Source organism: Pseudophryne corroboree, chromosome 9 (genome assembly GCF_028390025.1).
Source record: "Pseudophryne corroboree isolate aPseCor3 chromosome 9, aPseCor3.hap2, whole genome shotgun sequence".
Taxonomy (NCBI): Eukaryota; Metazoa; Chordata; class Amphibia; order Anura; family Myobatrachidae; genus Pseudophryne; species Pseudophryne corroboree.
In genome coordinates this window covers 51,755,838-51,772,075 of record NC_086452.1, presented here as the reverse complement: position 1 = coordinate 51,772,075, position 16,238 = coordinate 51,755,838, and the positions used below count along the sequence as shown (strand labels likewise).

The window sequence follows — 16,238 nt, the reverse complement described above, 5'->3', positions numbered from 1 at the left end:
AAGGAAGAAGCTCATGCATTGGGCCCATGCTTCCCGTTTTGCCGGACATACAGGTATCCAAAAAACCCTGGAGTTTATCTCTAGGTCCTATTGGTGGCCAACTCTGAAAAAGGACGTCTTGGAGTTTATTGCATCTTGCCCAAAGTGTGCCCAACATAAAGTATCCCGCCAGTCGCCTGCGGGGCAACTGGTTCCACTATCCGTTCCCCGTCGACCATGGACCCACTTGTCGATGGATTTCATTACAGACTTACCCATGTGCAACAAGTTCAATACCATCTGGGTGGTAGTTGACCGGTTCACCAAGATGGCACACTTCATTCCTCTCACCGGTCTTCCGTCAGCTTCCAAGCTGGCTCAAGTATTCATACAAGAGATCTTCCGACTCCACGGTCTTCCTGAAGAAATTATCTCAGATCGAGGAGTTCAATTCACAGCCAAATTCTGGCGAAGTTTATGTCAAGTCCTCCAAGTCAAGCTAAAGTTTTCCACGGCTTACCATCCTCAGACCAATGGTCAAACCGAGAGGGTGAATCAGGACTTGGAGGCCTTCCTCCGCATCTATGTGTCCTCCTCTCAAGATGACTGGGTTCAATTACTTCCCTGGGCCGAGTTCTGTCATAACAACCAGTATCATTCTTCATCTGCTTCAACACCATTCTTCACTAACTTTGGATTCCACCCTAAAGTCCCTGAGTTACAACCGCTTCCAGCAACTTCTGTTCCTGCAGTGGATATCACCTTGCATCAGTTTGCCAATATCTGGAAGAGCGTACGATCAGCTCTGCTCAAGGCATCGTTCAGGTACAAGAAGTTTGCGGATAAGAAGCGTCGAGCAGTTCCTGCTCTCAAGGTGGGTGATCGGGTATGGTTATCCACGAAGAATTTGAGGTTAAGAGTTCCCAGTATGAAGTTTGCACCTCGCTATATCGGTCCTTTCAAGATTGAACAAGTCATCAATCCTGTTGCTTACAGACTCCAGTTGCCTCCCTTCTTAAAAATACCCAGGACATTCCATGTTTCCCTGTTGAAACCGCTGATCTTGAATCGGTTTCATTCCTCACTTCCTCCAACTCCGAAAGTCCAAACTCAACGAGGCGTTGAGTATGAAGTGGCCAAGATCCTGGACTCACGTCACCGTTACGGTCAACTACAATATCTTATTGACTGGAAAGGTTATGGTCCTGAGGAACGTTCATGGACCAATGCTTCTGATGTCCATGCTCCTGCCTTGGTCCGGAGATTCCATTCCAAGTTTCCTCAAAAGCCAAAGAAGTGTCCTGGGGCCACTCCTAAAGGGGGGGGTGCTGTCACGATCCGGGTATCTGGACGCCATTTCTTACCCATCAGATGCCTCCTAAGGCTGGCTCAGCGCTCCAGGACCGGATCCCATCTGTTATCCTAATGTTCACATTCCTGCATCCTCTCCTGTCTCTCTGAGACGCTGTCACAGTAACGCCTTATTACATCTGGCATGGCGTCTCCCGCGGCCTCCGCCGCCGTCCCTGAGCTTCTGCATGCAGAGTGTCAGAGTGGCGATTACGTCAGCCGCGGCCTCCGCTGTGTCCGCGTGGTTGGATGTGCACTTGTCAGCCTGGCGTCTCCTGTCTCCAGTGGCCGGCGCCGCCATTACTGTTTTCATTACCACATGGATTACAAACCAAACTTCCCTCCAAGTGTCTGCATGGGCGCAGCCATCTTGGATTCTGTCAGCTGATCATTTCCTCCAATCTGTTGTCAGTATTTTTAATCTGCATAATTGCCAAGCCAATCCCTTCCTTGCTGCAGGTATAAATACACTGTGCCTGAGCAAGGAAGGCGTCAGTGCTTTGGTTGTCAAACCTAGTTCCTGTTTGTCTCTCTCCTGTGATTGTCTTCCAGGTTCCAGCTCCTGTCTCAAGACTTCCACCATAGAGACCCGCACCAGCATTCCACCTGCGGTGTAGCCTGACTCTCCAATCCATTGTGGATTCATCTGTTTCCAGCTACAACATTACCTGCTTCCAGCTCAGCTTCCAGCAGAGTACAGCTTCCCTTAAAGGGCCGGTGTCCTTTCTACACTTTACCACTCTCCACCGGTATTATTATTTCTCCGCTCTCAAGTTCTACATTTCAGTTCATATTTCATCGCTCCCAAGTTCATTTATTATTTAACTGGTTCCAGCCAGTGTCCACTCCGTGCTAGCAACGGTCTGGTTCCAGCCAGTATCCACAGCAGCTGTTTTATCTTCAGCAACCCAGCTTTTCCTGGAACACCAGCTGGCACAATCCTGGGTTATCTCCATTGCTACAGTCGGGCCTGGTAAGGACTTTCCATCTAGAAGATCATAAGAACTATCTCACACTACCAGTGCTCTGTGGCTCCTGCCATCCTGTAGTACCCAGGAACTGTATTTATTCTTTGCTGACTTTTACGTTTTCTTTTACTGCTGCTGTGTTGCGGAGTTGTCATAATAAACATCATTGACTTTTATCCAAGTTGTCGTGGTCACGCCTTCGGGCAGTTATTATTCATGTTACTTACATGTCCAGGGGTCTGATACAACCTCCCAGGTTCCGGTACATCTCAGCCCCTACAACTGAGGCTGCCTCCCATCAGCTCAGGCCCTCAGTTGTGACACAAACAGATTCTGAAACCGGCAAGAGTGTTGATTCTTCAATGCACTCGGTTGCTGGGGAAGATAGTGGCGGCCTACGAGGCCATTCAGTTTGGCAGGTTCCATGCCAGGGAATTTCAGTGGGACCTGTTGGACAAGTGGTCCGGGTCTCACCTGTACATGCACCAGAAAATAATCCTATCTTCCAGGACCAGAATCTCTCTCCTGTGGTGGCTGCACAGTTCTCACCTCCTAGAGGGACGCAGGTTCGGGATTCAGGATTGGATCCTGGTGACCACAGATGCAAGTCTCCGAGGCTGGGGAGCAGTCACACAGGGGGAAAATTTCCAGGGAAAATGGTCAAGCCAGGAAGCTTGTCTGCACATAATCATTCTGGAATTAAGGGCCATTTACAACGGCCTTCTGCAAGCGGAACATCTCTTCGCGGTCTGCCCGTCTTGATTCAGTCAGACAACATAACAGCAGTGGCGTACATAAACCGCCAGGGTGGAACAAAGAGCAGAGCGGCGATGGCGGAGGACACAAAAGTTTTTCGCTGGGCGGAGAAACATGCAAGCGCTCTGTCAGCAGTCTTCATTCCAGGAGTGGACAACTGGGAAGCAGACTTCCTCAGCAGACACGATCTCCATCCAGGAGAGTGGGGTCTTCATCAAGAGGTCTTTGCAGAAGTGACAAATCGTTGGGGAATTCCTCAAATAGACATGATGGCGTCTCGCCTTAACAAGAAACTTCAGTGATATTGTTCCAGGTCGAGGGACCCTCAAGCAATAGCGGTGGACACCCTGGTGACACTGTGGGTGTTTCCGTCGGTCTATGTGTTCCCTCCACTTCCACTCATTCCAAAGGTGATAAAGATCATAAGAAGAACAAGGGTTCAGGCGATACTCATTGTTCCAGACTGGCCAAGGAGGGCCTGGTATCCGGATCTTCAAGAATTACTCATAGAAGATCCCTGGCCTCTTCCTCTACGAGAGGACCTGTTTCAGCAAGGACCGTGCGTGTATCAAGACTTACCGTGGCTGCGTTTGACGGCATGGCGGTTGAACGCCAGATCCTAGCCCGAAAGGGTATTCCCAGTGAAGTCATTCCCACACTACTTCAGGCTAGAAAAGCAGTAACGGCAAAGCATTACCACTGTATTTGGAGAAAATATGTGTCTTGGTGTGAATCCAAGAAAGCTCCTACGGAATAATTTCAGCTGGGGCGTTTGCTCCATTTTTTGCAAGCAGGTGTGGATGTGGGCTTAAAGTTAGGCTCCATTAAAGTACAAATTTCGGCCTTATCAATTTTCTTTCAGAAAGAATCGGCCTCCCTTCCAGAAGTTCAGACCTTCGTGAAAGGCGTGCTGCACATCCAACCTCCCTTTGTGCCCCCAGTGGCACCATGGGATCTTAATGTGGTGTTGCAGTTCCTGCAATCTCATTGGTTTGAACCTTTACTTAAGGTTGAGTTGAAATTCCTTACTTGGAAAGTAGTCATGCTGTTGGCCTTGGCATCCGCAAGGCGGGTGTCTGAATTGGCGGCTTTGTCTGACAAAAGCCCCTATTTAATCTTCCATGCTGATAGAGCGGAGTTGAGAACTCGTCAGCAATTTCAAGTGGTTTCATCGTTTCACGTAAACCAGCTTATTGTGGTGCCAGTGACTACCGACGCCTTGGCGGAATCGAAGTCTCTTGATGTGGTCACAGCTTTGAAAATCTATGTCGCCAGAATGGCTCAGATTAGGAAAACAGAGGCTCTGTTTGTCCTGTGGGCTCCCAACAAGATTGGGGTTCCTGCTTCCAAGCAGACTATTGCGTGCTGGATCTGTAATACGATTCAGCAGGCTCATTCTACGGCGGGATTGCCGTTACCGAAATCGGTGAAGGCCCATTCTACCAGAAAGGTGGGCTCATCCTGGGCGGCTGCCTGAGAGGTCTCGGCATTACAGTTTTGCCGAGCTGTTGCTTGGTCGGGATCAAACACCTTTGCGAAGTTTTACAAGTTTGATACCCTGGCTGAGGAGGACCTCTTGTTTGGTCAATCGGTACTGCAGAGTCATCCGCACTCTCACGCCCGTTCTGGAGCTTTGGTATAAACCCCATGGTTCTTGAAGCATCCCCAGCATCCTCTAGGACGTATAAGAGAAAATAGGATTTTAATACCTACGGTAAATCCTTTTCTCTTAGTCCGTAGAGGATGCTGGGCACCCGTCCCTGTGCGGACACTATCTGCAGTACTTGTTTAATAGTTATTGCTTGTGTTACACAAAGGTTGTGTTTCGGTTATGGTCAGCCTGTTGCTGATTTTGTTCATGCCGTTGACTGGACATTTGCTAATGCCATGTTGTACGGCGTGTTTGTGGTGGGAGCTGGTATGTATCTCACCCTTAGTTTAACAATAAATCCTTTTCCTCGAAATGTCCATCTCCCTGGGCACAGTTCCTATAACTGGAGTCTGGAGGAGGGGCATAGAGGGAAGAGCCAGTTCACACCCATTTAAAGTCTTAAAGTGCCCATGTCTCCTGCGGATCCCGTCTATACCCCATGGTTCTTAAAGCATCCCCAGCATCCTCTACGGACTAAGAGAAAAGGATTTACCGGTAGGTATTAAAATCCTATTATCTATATAAAAATTCTGTACGGTCTGCCTCATGCATGGCGAGGGAGTGCTGTCTCCCCAACAGCTCCCACTACTGGTGTGGTAGTCCAGGGAATGGGACCCTGCGTGTGACCGGACAGGAGGTGGAGCCTCAGGAAAATGGGGCAGAGCTTCATTGCATCCCCATTCCCGTCATTGTGAGTGCGTGCCCAGGACTCTCCGAAACGCTGTGCTGTGCTCAGGCTCTCACCCTACTCGTCTGTGTCTTCAGGTGTTTATGCTTCCCAACTTCTTCAGAAATTCCTTTGGAAATTTCCACTAAAGCCTTTTGAGGGATGTTCGGTGCCCACTCCTAGAGGGGTGTAATGTCGCAGCATATAGGAAATGGGCTCTCACTTACCGGGTCCGGGTCTTCATTTTCTGCAGTGGGTCCACAGGCAGGCGTACCCAGAAGAAATTGCCACCCCCTCCCTGCCCCCAAACGGAAGCAGACTGTCAGTCGCTGACAGTCTGCTTCCAGACTGCGTCCGACGTCACACAGCCGTACTACACATACATTGTATGGGTCCGGCACATGCACAAAGTACCGAACATGACAGAGACTGTATTAAGAGAGGAGGGGGCCCATGTGCAGTCTCTGTCCTTGCTCCCTGACAATGACTCTGAGCACTAGGTGGTGTGCAGGTCTCCAGGAAAATGGCGCTCTGCCCATTTTCCTGGTGCTGAGCGGTCTGCAACGGAATTGGAATAAAGTCCCAGATAAAGCGGAACGATACATAGCGCAAACAATACATAGCGCAAAGCAGGATGCGGCTCACTCGTATTGAATTCTGTCTTTTGCCTATTTACCCAAGTTAGCATCTGAGTCACAGACAGCATCTGCATGCAGCGCCAGAGTCAGGGTACCTGATCATTGTCATTTTGTGGCATTGGCGATGTGACACATAAAAAAGTATATGGTGAGTCACATGGCATGGCTTAGTCACAAAGTCGATGGCGTGAGAAACTGGGCTACCTGACACGATTGGAGGATAGGTGTATATGGACACGTCTGTGTTTGGAATCTAGAACTATTTCTCTGTATCGACTGGCAGTTTCAGACTCAGTTGGATCCGCACCCCAGAAACTGTACCTCTATATGAGTATTGACCCACCATGCCAGGAGGGTCAGCAAGCAAGACCTGAGCCATGGAAAGAAGAGTTACAGCAGCTCTGAGCAGACAGTGTGCACACTACACACCTACCAATGCCACATGTAAACCAGGGGAGGGGGCAACAGAGGAGGTAAGGTCGACAAGTACAAAAGGTCACATGACCATGATCGACACAAGTTTTTTTAAATTTTGTTCAAATTTGCTTCATTTACCATTCACATGGACTATGATTGGGAATAGTAGCCTGCTTAAAGTGAGGTGAGCGAAGCGAGCCCGTAAGGGTCTACGTTTTCACGAATCATGATCACAGACTGTGAAATGGACACAATTTGAGCAATAGACCCCTCCTTGTGTCAACCTTTATTTGTATCGACCATTTTATGTCAACCTTTAACCATATCAACCATAGACAGTTTTCCTTTTCCCTGTCCACCTTTTGACCATGTCGATCTTGTGCATGTCGACCATAAGGGGTTGACCTAATGACTGTATATCTATTTGATGTTATGTAGATATATCCCACAACCACCCACTTGCTGCTGCTGCATACTATTCTCTTTATTTTCAGGTTACACATCTGCAGTCCTGGGTCCAGGACTATACATGCTAAAACATTGTTTATATCTTATATTGATGAGCTTTGACCAGGTGGTTGTATATCATAGATATCAGGATATAGGTAGTTCAGCGCTCACCTTTGTTTGCATTGGCTCAACATAAATATATAAAAAACACCCTTGTGTGCTGGAATCTATTTTAGCCAATAAATATGAGTAAACAGAGTAAATTCACAAAATCCGTATTTTATTGATAAAATAAATAATAGGTTTTTATTAAAAAGAGAGGAAATTAATGTATATATACCGGTATATCACTTACAAACATTAAACATATAGGACTAGACACACAAACAGGACAGTTCCCTGTGGGTACACTGAGTAGCGTTTTACCCCACTAAGGTAAAGAATGGTCTTTCCTGAATAACGTTTTGACAATCTCTAAAATCCCACTTGGGTATGACAGTACCTCCAAAGTATTACCAGAATGAATAACGTTTTGATAGTCTTTAAAGCCCCACTTGGGTATTGGGTTTCCTCCAAGGTGGGTTATATTTTAACAGTCTCTGTATGATAAATGCTGATGTTGTTACTGGTATGGATACACTATGAAGCAGTCTTTGCAGGGGTTAATGGTAGTATATTTAAATGGAATATATTTCTACCGTTTCTGTTGGTAAAGTTCAAAAGCACTTCCCCCACCTGTAGGTGACGTTGTTCACCCTCTGGTGTATAACTTCCGCGATACGGCGGTGATGCTGTCTGCCGGCAGACACCCGTCCGTGCGGCTCCGTTCTTCCTTGTTTCCGGGCGCTGTACGGAGCGGGATCGACTTCTCCACGATCTAGAGGACTCAGTATAGATATGGAGATCACACCCCTCCTTAATTATTTTCCTTCCACTGACAAGAAACGTTTTACTTTGCTCAGCGTCCGTTCCTCCTCATTCCATCAAATGATCATATTCTGCCAGATCTCGGGATAACATTGGCCCTCATTCCGAGTTGTTCGCTCGCAAGCTGCTTTTAGCAGCTTTGCACACGCTAAGCCGCCGCCTACTGGGAGTGAATCTTAGCATAGTAAATTTGCAAACGAAAGATTAGCAGATTTGCGAATAGACAGTTCTTAGCAGTTTCTGAGTAGCTCCACACTTACTCTGCCACTGCGATCAGTTCAGTCAGTTTCGTTCCTGGTTTGACGTCACAAACACACCCAGCGTTCACCCAGACACTCCCCCGTTTCTTCAGACACTCCCGTGTTTTTCCCTGAAATGCCAGCGTTTTTTTGCACACACCCATAAAACGACCAGTTTCCGCCCAGAAACACCCACTCCCTGTCAATCACACTACGATCACCAGAACAAAGAAAAAACCTTGTAATGCCGTGAGTAAAATACCTAACTTAATAGCAAATTTACTTGGCGCAGTCGCACTGCGGACATTGCGCATGCGCATTAGCGATTAATCGCTCCATTGCGAAAAAAAAATAACGAGCGATCAACTCGGAATGACCACCATTATACATTTATTTACACAAGTGTTACAATTTCTTTTTCATAACGCCATCTACTGGCCAATGTTAGTACTACAGTTAATCAGTACATTTATCATATTACTGTGGACAGTGCACAAAAGCCCTACTTTGCTGATTTCTGGCCCTCATTCCGAGTTGTTCGCTCGCTAGCTGCTGTTAGCAGCAGTGCACACGCTAAGCCGCCGCCTACTGGGAGTGAATCTTAGCTTTGCATAATTGCGAACGAAAGATTCGCATAATTGCGAATAGAAATTTCTTTGCAGTTTCTGAGTAGCTCGGGACTTACTCTGCCACTGCGATCAGTTCAGTCAGTTTCGTTCCTGGTTTGACGTCACAAACACACCCAGCGTTCGCCCAGACACTCCCCCGTTTCTCCAGCCACTCCCGCGTTTTTCCCAGAAACAGCGTTTTTCCGCACACACCCATAAAACGGCCAGCGGGGGGGAAGGGCGGTCACCGGCTTTGCAAGGTGTCAGCAGCAGGCACACACAGCTCCTCCTGACACTCAGAAAACGCTGTAGCAAAGGGGGAGAGCCGCTATTGTACACAGGGGGTCATTTCGACCCGATCGCAGCCTTGCTATGCAAAAAAGCCCTCCCCCTCCGGAGGCGTCAAGTTGATCGCACAGGCAGCAAAAAGTTGCTACGTGCGATCAACTTCGAATGACCCCCACAATCTGTGTCCTATTCAGGACAGAAATCATTAGTGTTTCACTGTGTTATAATAAGCTGTCAGCCTCACTGGGGCTATGTAGCTGGTGTGTGCTCGTCTTCTCTCTCTGTATGCAGGGCCGGCGCCACCATTAGGCAGCTTTAGGCAGCTGCCTATGGGCGTCGGCACTTGGAGGGCGGCGCTGTGTTAAGCAAAAAAAATAATAATTATTTGACAGGATGTGCAGCGCCTGTTCACTCGGTGTAGTTGTTTTTTCTTTTTGTGTGAACTTTGTAGTCTCTCAGGCTGCAGTGCTGTGTAACATGGCAGCTGCAGCCTGCAGGCACGGAGGATGTAGCTGTACCGATGTAACGGGGAGGGTGGGGAGGACCAAGCCTGGCCCGGCCTGCTCTGCCCAGCTCCCGCCCGGAGGACAGGGCAGTGCTGTGATTCGCGGTGATTTAGGGGGCGGAGCCTAATGCCGTGAAGTGCCCGCCCCCATCAGATGATCGGAGACCTGTGCTGCTGTGCTACTGTAGTAATCAGGTAGTGTAACTCAGTCTCTCTCTGACACTATCTCTCTCTCCCTGACTCTCTCTCTCCCTCACTCTCTTCCGGACTCTCTCTTCCTGGCACTTTCTCCCTCACTCTCTCTTCCTGGCACTCTCTCTCCCTGACACTCTCTCCCTCACTCTTTTCCTGGCACTCTCTCTCCCTCACTCTCTTCCTGGCAAACTCCCTCACTCTCTTCCGTGCACACTCTCTCCCTCAGTCTCTTCCTGGCACTGTCTCTCCCTCAGTCTCTTCCTGGCACACTCTCTCCCTCACTCTTTTGCTGGCGCTGTCTCTCCCTCACTCTCTTCCTGGCACTGTCTCTCCCTCACTCTCTTCCTGGCACGGTCTCTCCCTCACTCTCTTCCTGGCACGGTCTCTCCCTCACTCTCTTCCGGGCACTCTCCCACACTCTCTTCCGGGCACTCTCTCTCTCCCTCACTCTCTTCCTGGCACTGTCTCTCCCTCACTCTCTTCCTGGCACTGTCTCTCCCTCACTCTCTTCCTGGCACTCTCCCTCACTCTCTTCCGGGCATTTTCTCCCTCACTCTCTTCCGGGCACTCTCTCCCTCACTCTCTTCCGGGCACTCTCTCCCTCACTCTCTTCCAGGCACTCTCTCTCCTTCACTCTCTTTCTGGCACTGTCTCTCCCTCACTCTCTTCCTGGCACTCTCCCTCACTCTCTTCCGGGCACTCTCTCTCCCTCACTCTCCTCTGGGCACTCTCTCTCCCTCACTCTCTTCCGGGCACTCTCTCTCCCTCACTCTCTTCCTGGCACACTCTCTCTCCCTCACTCTCTTCCTGGCACTCTCCCTCACTCTCTTCCGGGCACTCTCTCTCCATCACTCTCTTCCGGGCACTCTCTCTCCCTCACTCTCTTCCGGGCACTCTCTTTCTGGCACTGTCTCTCCCTCACTCTCTTCCTGGCACTCTCTCTCTCCCTCACTCTCTCTTCCTGGCACTCTCTCTCCCTCACTCTCTTCCTGGCACTCTCTCTCCCTCACTTTCTTCCTGGCACTGTCTCTCTCTCTCTGACTCACTATGTCTGGGGCCTTCCCCTGCCTCCTACTCATGCATCGTTCGCTTCCCTGCCCTGACGACCAAGATTCGCTCCCTCCATCGGTTCTTGTGCATAGCTGCATGCCCTAATTTACCCAGTGCTGCAAGTATGGCGGTACGGAGTACCTGTAAGAAAATCCCAGCAGGTACGCCGTACCGCCGGGCCGCCACCTTGCAGACACACTGGGCCTTGGAGAGAGGAGAGCGCAGCATGCGCCTCTCCTCTCCTGCCTGCGAGTCCCGAGTCCGGCAGCAGCGGCGTGCACTGAGCCGGTTCGTGAGCCAATCAGAGCTCGCGCACCGGCAGCCAATCAGGAGCCACTGCTGCCGGACCGCAAGTCCTGATTGGTTCGCGGACCGGCGCCAGTTCAGCAGACCGGACTGAGGGCAGGAGAGGGACAGGAGGAGCGCATGCTGCGCTCTCCTCTCCCCAGCAGAAAATAGTGCCAGTCCCAGGCAGCAGCAACAACGGTAAGTTGCACTGCTGGGGCATATCTGGCACTCTGGGGGCATGTGTATCTGGCACTGTGGGGGCATATCTGGCACTGTGGGGACATATCTGGCTCTCTGGAGGCATGTATATCTTGCACTGTGGGGGCATGTATATCGGGCACTGTGGGTGCATATCTGGCACTGTGGGGATATATCTGGCTCTCTGGAGGCATGTATATCTGGCACTGTGGGGGCATGTGTATCTGGCACTGTGGGGGCATGTGTATCTGGCACTGTGGGGGCATATCTGGCACTGTGGGGGCATGTGTATCTGGCACTGTGGGGGTATGTATATCTGGCACTGTGGGGGCGTATCTGGCACTGTGGGAGCATGTATATCTGGCACTGTTGGGGCATGTATATCTGGCACTTGGGGGCATATATGTATCTGGCACTGTGGGGGCATGTGTATCTGGCACTGTGGGTGCATATGTGTATCTGGCGCAGTGGGGGCATATCTGGCACCGTGGGGGCATATGTGTATCTGACACTCTGGGGCAATGTGTATCTGACACTCTGGGGCAATGTGTATCTGACACTCTGGGGCAATGTGTATCTGGCACTGTGGGGGCATATATGGCACGGTGGGGGCGTATCTGACACTGTGGGGGCATATGTGTATCTGGCACTATTGGTGTCATAAGTGTATCATGCCCCCATTTTCATTGGCCACGTCCCATGTGGCATTTGACCACACCCATTTTTCCAGCGCGCGCACACAGTACCTCTAAGACATTTTTTCTACTTACACCACTGAATTTACCACAGTATTACTTATTACGTAAAATCAAGACGCTGTTGTAAAAATCAGTGGTTGAGTGGTGGTTGATATCGGTTACAGCCACATGTTCTGTTGCCCTAAATCCCTTCCCTGGAGGTTGCCTATTGTCATCTCCTCCTGTGCACAGTCTATGGTGGCGCACGGCCTCACACACAGACAGCAGGGCAATTGTAAAACCGACGTATGTGTTACGCATACCGGGCTATGAGTCCTGGCATAGTGTACTGTAGCGGGAACACACCTGCTTCACAAATTTTATGGAGGCGCACACCAGCCGCGGATACCGGGGAGCGATGCTCCCGCTACCCGTACACAGAAGGGGAAGCCTGCAGGAGTATAATCATGTGGGTAGCAGGAGGGTATGCGCCCACTACCAGTAGATATAAATGCCGGATCCGTCGGAGTCAGCGGGCTATTGTAATGTGGGTGCTACGCTGTGGCGAGATGCATATTTATCATGGCAGCGCCAAGACAAGATTTAAAGTGACACATCTGTAGCAGGTGGCTATAGTCCTCCCATACCTTCCACTGTATATTACACAGCAGTATACACCCCTCTCTCCTGGGTCACTAGCGGCTGGGCTGGCACACAGTCTATAAACAGTATATATATATATATATATATATATATATATAAATGTATGTATAGCGTTCACGCCTTCATAACGTTGGCCAGATGTGACCATCTTTTGCACTAATACAGAAGTTGTTGTTTTATCAAAATCCAGAGTGCTGCAGCCTTCTTGACTTTTTGTACTATCATCTGCTGCGGTGGGCAATACACAAAAGCCGGCATGCCCTATATACTGTATGCTTAGGGAAGTTCTTAACTGGTTGCCTTCACAGTAGAACTATATATATATATATATATATATATATAAGTCGCAGGATGCGGCACTCCAAGCATATAAGAAGAACACATCAGTGCTACCATTGAAGTGTTATTATACGCTTGGAGTGGCGCATTCTGGTACTTATATATATACACATCTAAACCTCTCCCTAATCATAACCCCAATACAGTACCTTAACCCAAACTGATAAGCCAACCCTAATATCCTTCCTATCCCTAATACCCTAACCCTAATCGCTAAAACAACCCTAATACCCTATCCCTAATATCCTAACCCAGACTGGATGGCCCTATTCGGTTCTTATCTGCCGTCAGATTCTATGTGTAGAAAATTTATTTGTTGTTGCACACACATTTATCAATTGGGTTGGGTATGGGGTGGGGGGGCGCTGAAGATTTGCCTAGGGTGCTGAGAAACCTTGCACCGGCCCTGTCTGTATGTCTTCCTCTCACATACAGTAAGGGCAGGCTTGATAAGTTTTACTGTCTGTATATATGTGTATGTCATTGTGATTTACTGTGAACATGGGTAAACACAAACTATGCAGTGTGTGCCACACTCGATTCTCTCCCTTATCATCTGATTCTGTTTCATGTGAACAATGCAGCCAATCTTCACATCTCAGTGAGGGGGCTGGGGGAGAGGGTCCAGAGCCCTCCTGGCTAGAGGCCCTTAGGAATATGATGTTTGATATGTCATCACAGTTTAGTGCTAATGTTCAGAAAACTCAGCTGCTACAACAGGCTGCTAGGGCAGATGTTACACAGCCCCCACCCTCTCTAACTCAGGACCACAAAAGCGTGGGTTACCTGCTCTACTCTGTGATTCAGATGAGGATATACAGGAGGATGGGGATGACTTGGATCCCGTTAATGGGGATTCCGCTTCTGTTCAGGGTATTGAACCCCTCATTCTGGTTATACGGGATGTGTTAAAGCTCCCTCTAGAGGATGCTGCGTCACAGCAGTTGTTTTTCTTTACGCAAAACAAGCCTAATGTCACTTTCCCTGATTCTGCATAGTTAGATGACCTATTTAAGTTAGCCTGGAAAAATCCAGACAAAAAATACCAAGTGTCAAAAAGATTTTTGCACACTTTCCCATTTGCTCCTGAAGGTAGGAAATTCTGGGAAGAACCCCCGGGAGTTGACATATCAGTCTCTTGACTGTCAAAAAAGGTGATACTGCCTGCCCCGGGCTCCTTTACCATAAAGGACCCTGGGGACAGAAAAATAGAGACTACACTAAAGACTATCTACACAGCAGCAGGTGTATCGCAAGGGCGGGTTGTTGGATGACCCATGCTATTCACACGTGGGCTTTTCAAATTCAGGAGGGCCTCTCCGGGGATATGCCTCTGGTCACTACGGTGACTCTCCTGAAGCACATTCAGGACACCGCACACGTCCTGTGTGACTCGCTCAAGGAGATAGGCAATATTAATGCTAGGACTCCTGCTATGGCAGTGTCGGCGCACAGGGCCTTGTGGTTGCGTCAATGGATAGCGGACGCAGAATCCAAGCGCAGTGTGGAATCTCTCCCATTTTCTAGGGAATGGCTTCTTGCAGGGTCGTCTTTTCATATGGGCTCAATGGGCTCTTGCCCAAGGGCCCCAAGAGTAAAAGGGCCTTAGGATGATAGCTGAGGGTCCCCTCTTGTCAGGGGAACCAGATTTTTGAAAATCGGCCCTAGGGAACCGGAGAAATCCAACTTCAAAGCAGTGGTCCCCATCAAAGTCTGTTAATTGCTCTTCCCTGCAAGATATCTCAGGTTCTGTATGACTTAGAGCAGAGGTGGCCAAAAGGTAGACCGCTATCTACAGGTAGCTCGCGGAGTATCTGCCGGTAGATCGCGACAGACTTAACATAAAATAACTGTAAGTAGCCTGCCGCTGCTGCTTCTCTTCACAGTTCCCTGGGATGCAGTGTGCGGGTGCGCGGGTGACGTAAGGACGTTACCTGCAATGTGAGGAGCCTGGGCCTTAGTTGGATCCAGCCGGCGGTGGCGATGACAAGAGAAGCAGCCAGCAAGAGGCCATGCTGCATGAAAGCGGGAGCCGTGATTGCAGGGAGAGGGAGGACTGAAACTAGGCAGCAGTACAATTTGTCAGGTGAGTTATGCAAAGGGTGGTTTCTTCACAAGGGAAGGGACAATCTGCAAGGGGGGGGGGGGTCTGCACAGAACGTGGTATCTTCACAAAGGATTTTTTTTTACACAGGGGGGGAATCTGCAAAGTGTGGAGGATCTGCACAGAGAGAATTATTGGTTGGGGGCTATTATACAGGGGACTGGAAGGGGGGGTATCTGCACAAGGGGAGGGGGAATCTGCAAAGGGGGGAATTTGCACAAAAAGGGGTTATTTGATGTCATTCTTAATGCTATTTTTAAATGTACGCATTATTATTGGTGCTGTTATTTGATGGCATAATTATTATTATTTTTTAATTCAATACTTTTTTTATTGTTTTTCAGACAAACATACAAACCTTAACATCAATTAAAATAAAAGAAAAAATCCAAAGAATGCGCCATGTGGATACAAATCTGGTCGACACATGTTGTATACGCCAACCTAACAGCATATATAGAGTTGCAAACAGCCATATATTATATAAATCAAGCATCACATTTCTTTACCTTAGTACATATAGTGTCATTGCCAGGGGTGACCAATTAAGAAAAACATACATAAACAAGAGCAGCAAAATTAGGCAGATTCATGGGTGTAGCGGTACATCGGGGACGATAACCATCTATCCCAAATTTTGTAAAATTTATCCGGGGCTTTGCTAGAAATATAAACAAACTTTTCATGGGACACAATTTGGATGTGTTTTATTTAACCAGAATATACAGATACCTTTTAAAGATTCATTTTTTCTATGCTCTGGTAATTTCCCATCTACCACCTTTTGCTTGCAGCAACTGTTTTACCAGTATTTTGTATTGTCAGTGTATTAAAATATTGTGAACATACTACACTATATATCTCAATTTTCTCTTCTATATATGGACCCATGACATTGGAATCTCATGTTAAAACCCACGAAAGAGGTTACATAAGGGAAGTACCAATTTTCTGATTATTAATCGTCCCGATAAGCGCACATCTTCTGGTGAAACTTCACTGTATTACATTTCTGTTTGGGGATTGGGGCTATCCCCTTTACCAGTTGAATTGCAGCATATATCGGTTGGCGCCACGACTCTTCTCTATTTCACACTTAACTGTCCTAGAATGGATACACCCCGCGAGTGCGACGTATGGGTGGAGTGGTAAGCCCATCCCACCCATGGTTTCTTAAGGGCCAGGACTTTTGCCCCCACTAGATGGGTCTCCATGAGACAGATAACATCCGCGCCATATTGTTTAAAGTGCCGAAGCACTAGTGAACGTTTGACTTTGTCG

The 16,238-nt window shown here is 48.6% G+C and overlaps 1 long non-coding RNA gene across 2 annotated transcripts; it reads left to right on the top strand.

The window, feature by feature from the left end:
- The first annotated feature begins 8,230 nt into the window (after positions 1-8,230).
- On the top strand, positions 8,231-15,778 carry LOC134956663 (uncharacterized). Of its 2 annotated transcripts, none has more exons than XR_010186072.1 (3): positions 8,231-8,291; positions 14,740-14,939; positions 15,302-15,778. It is a non-coding gene; the product is annotated as an uncharacterized LOC134956663 (long non-coding RNA). The 2 variants fall into 2 exon arrangements; XR_010186071.1 differs by lacking the exon at positions 8,231-8,291 and adding an exon at positions 9,580-9,638.
- The last annotated feature ends 460 nt before the right edge of the window (positions 15,779-16,238 follow it).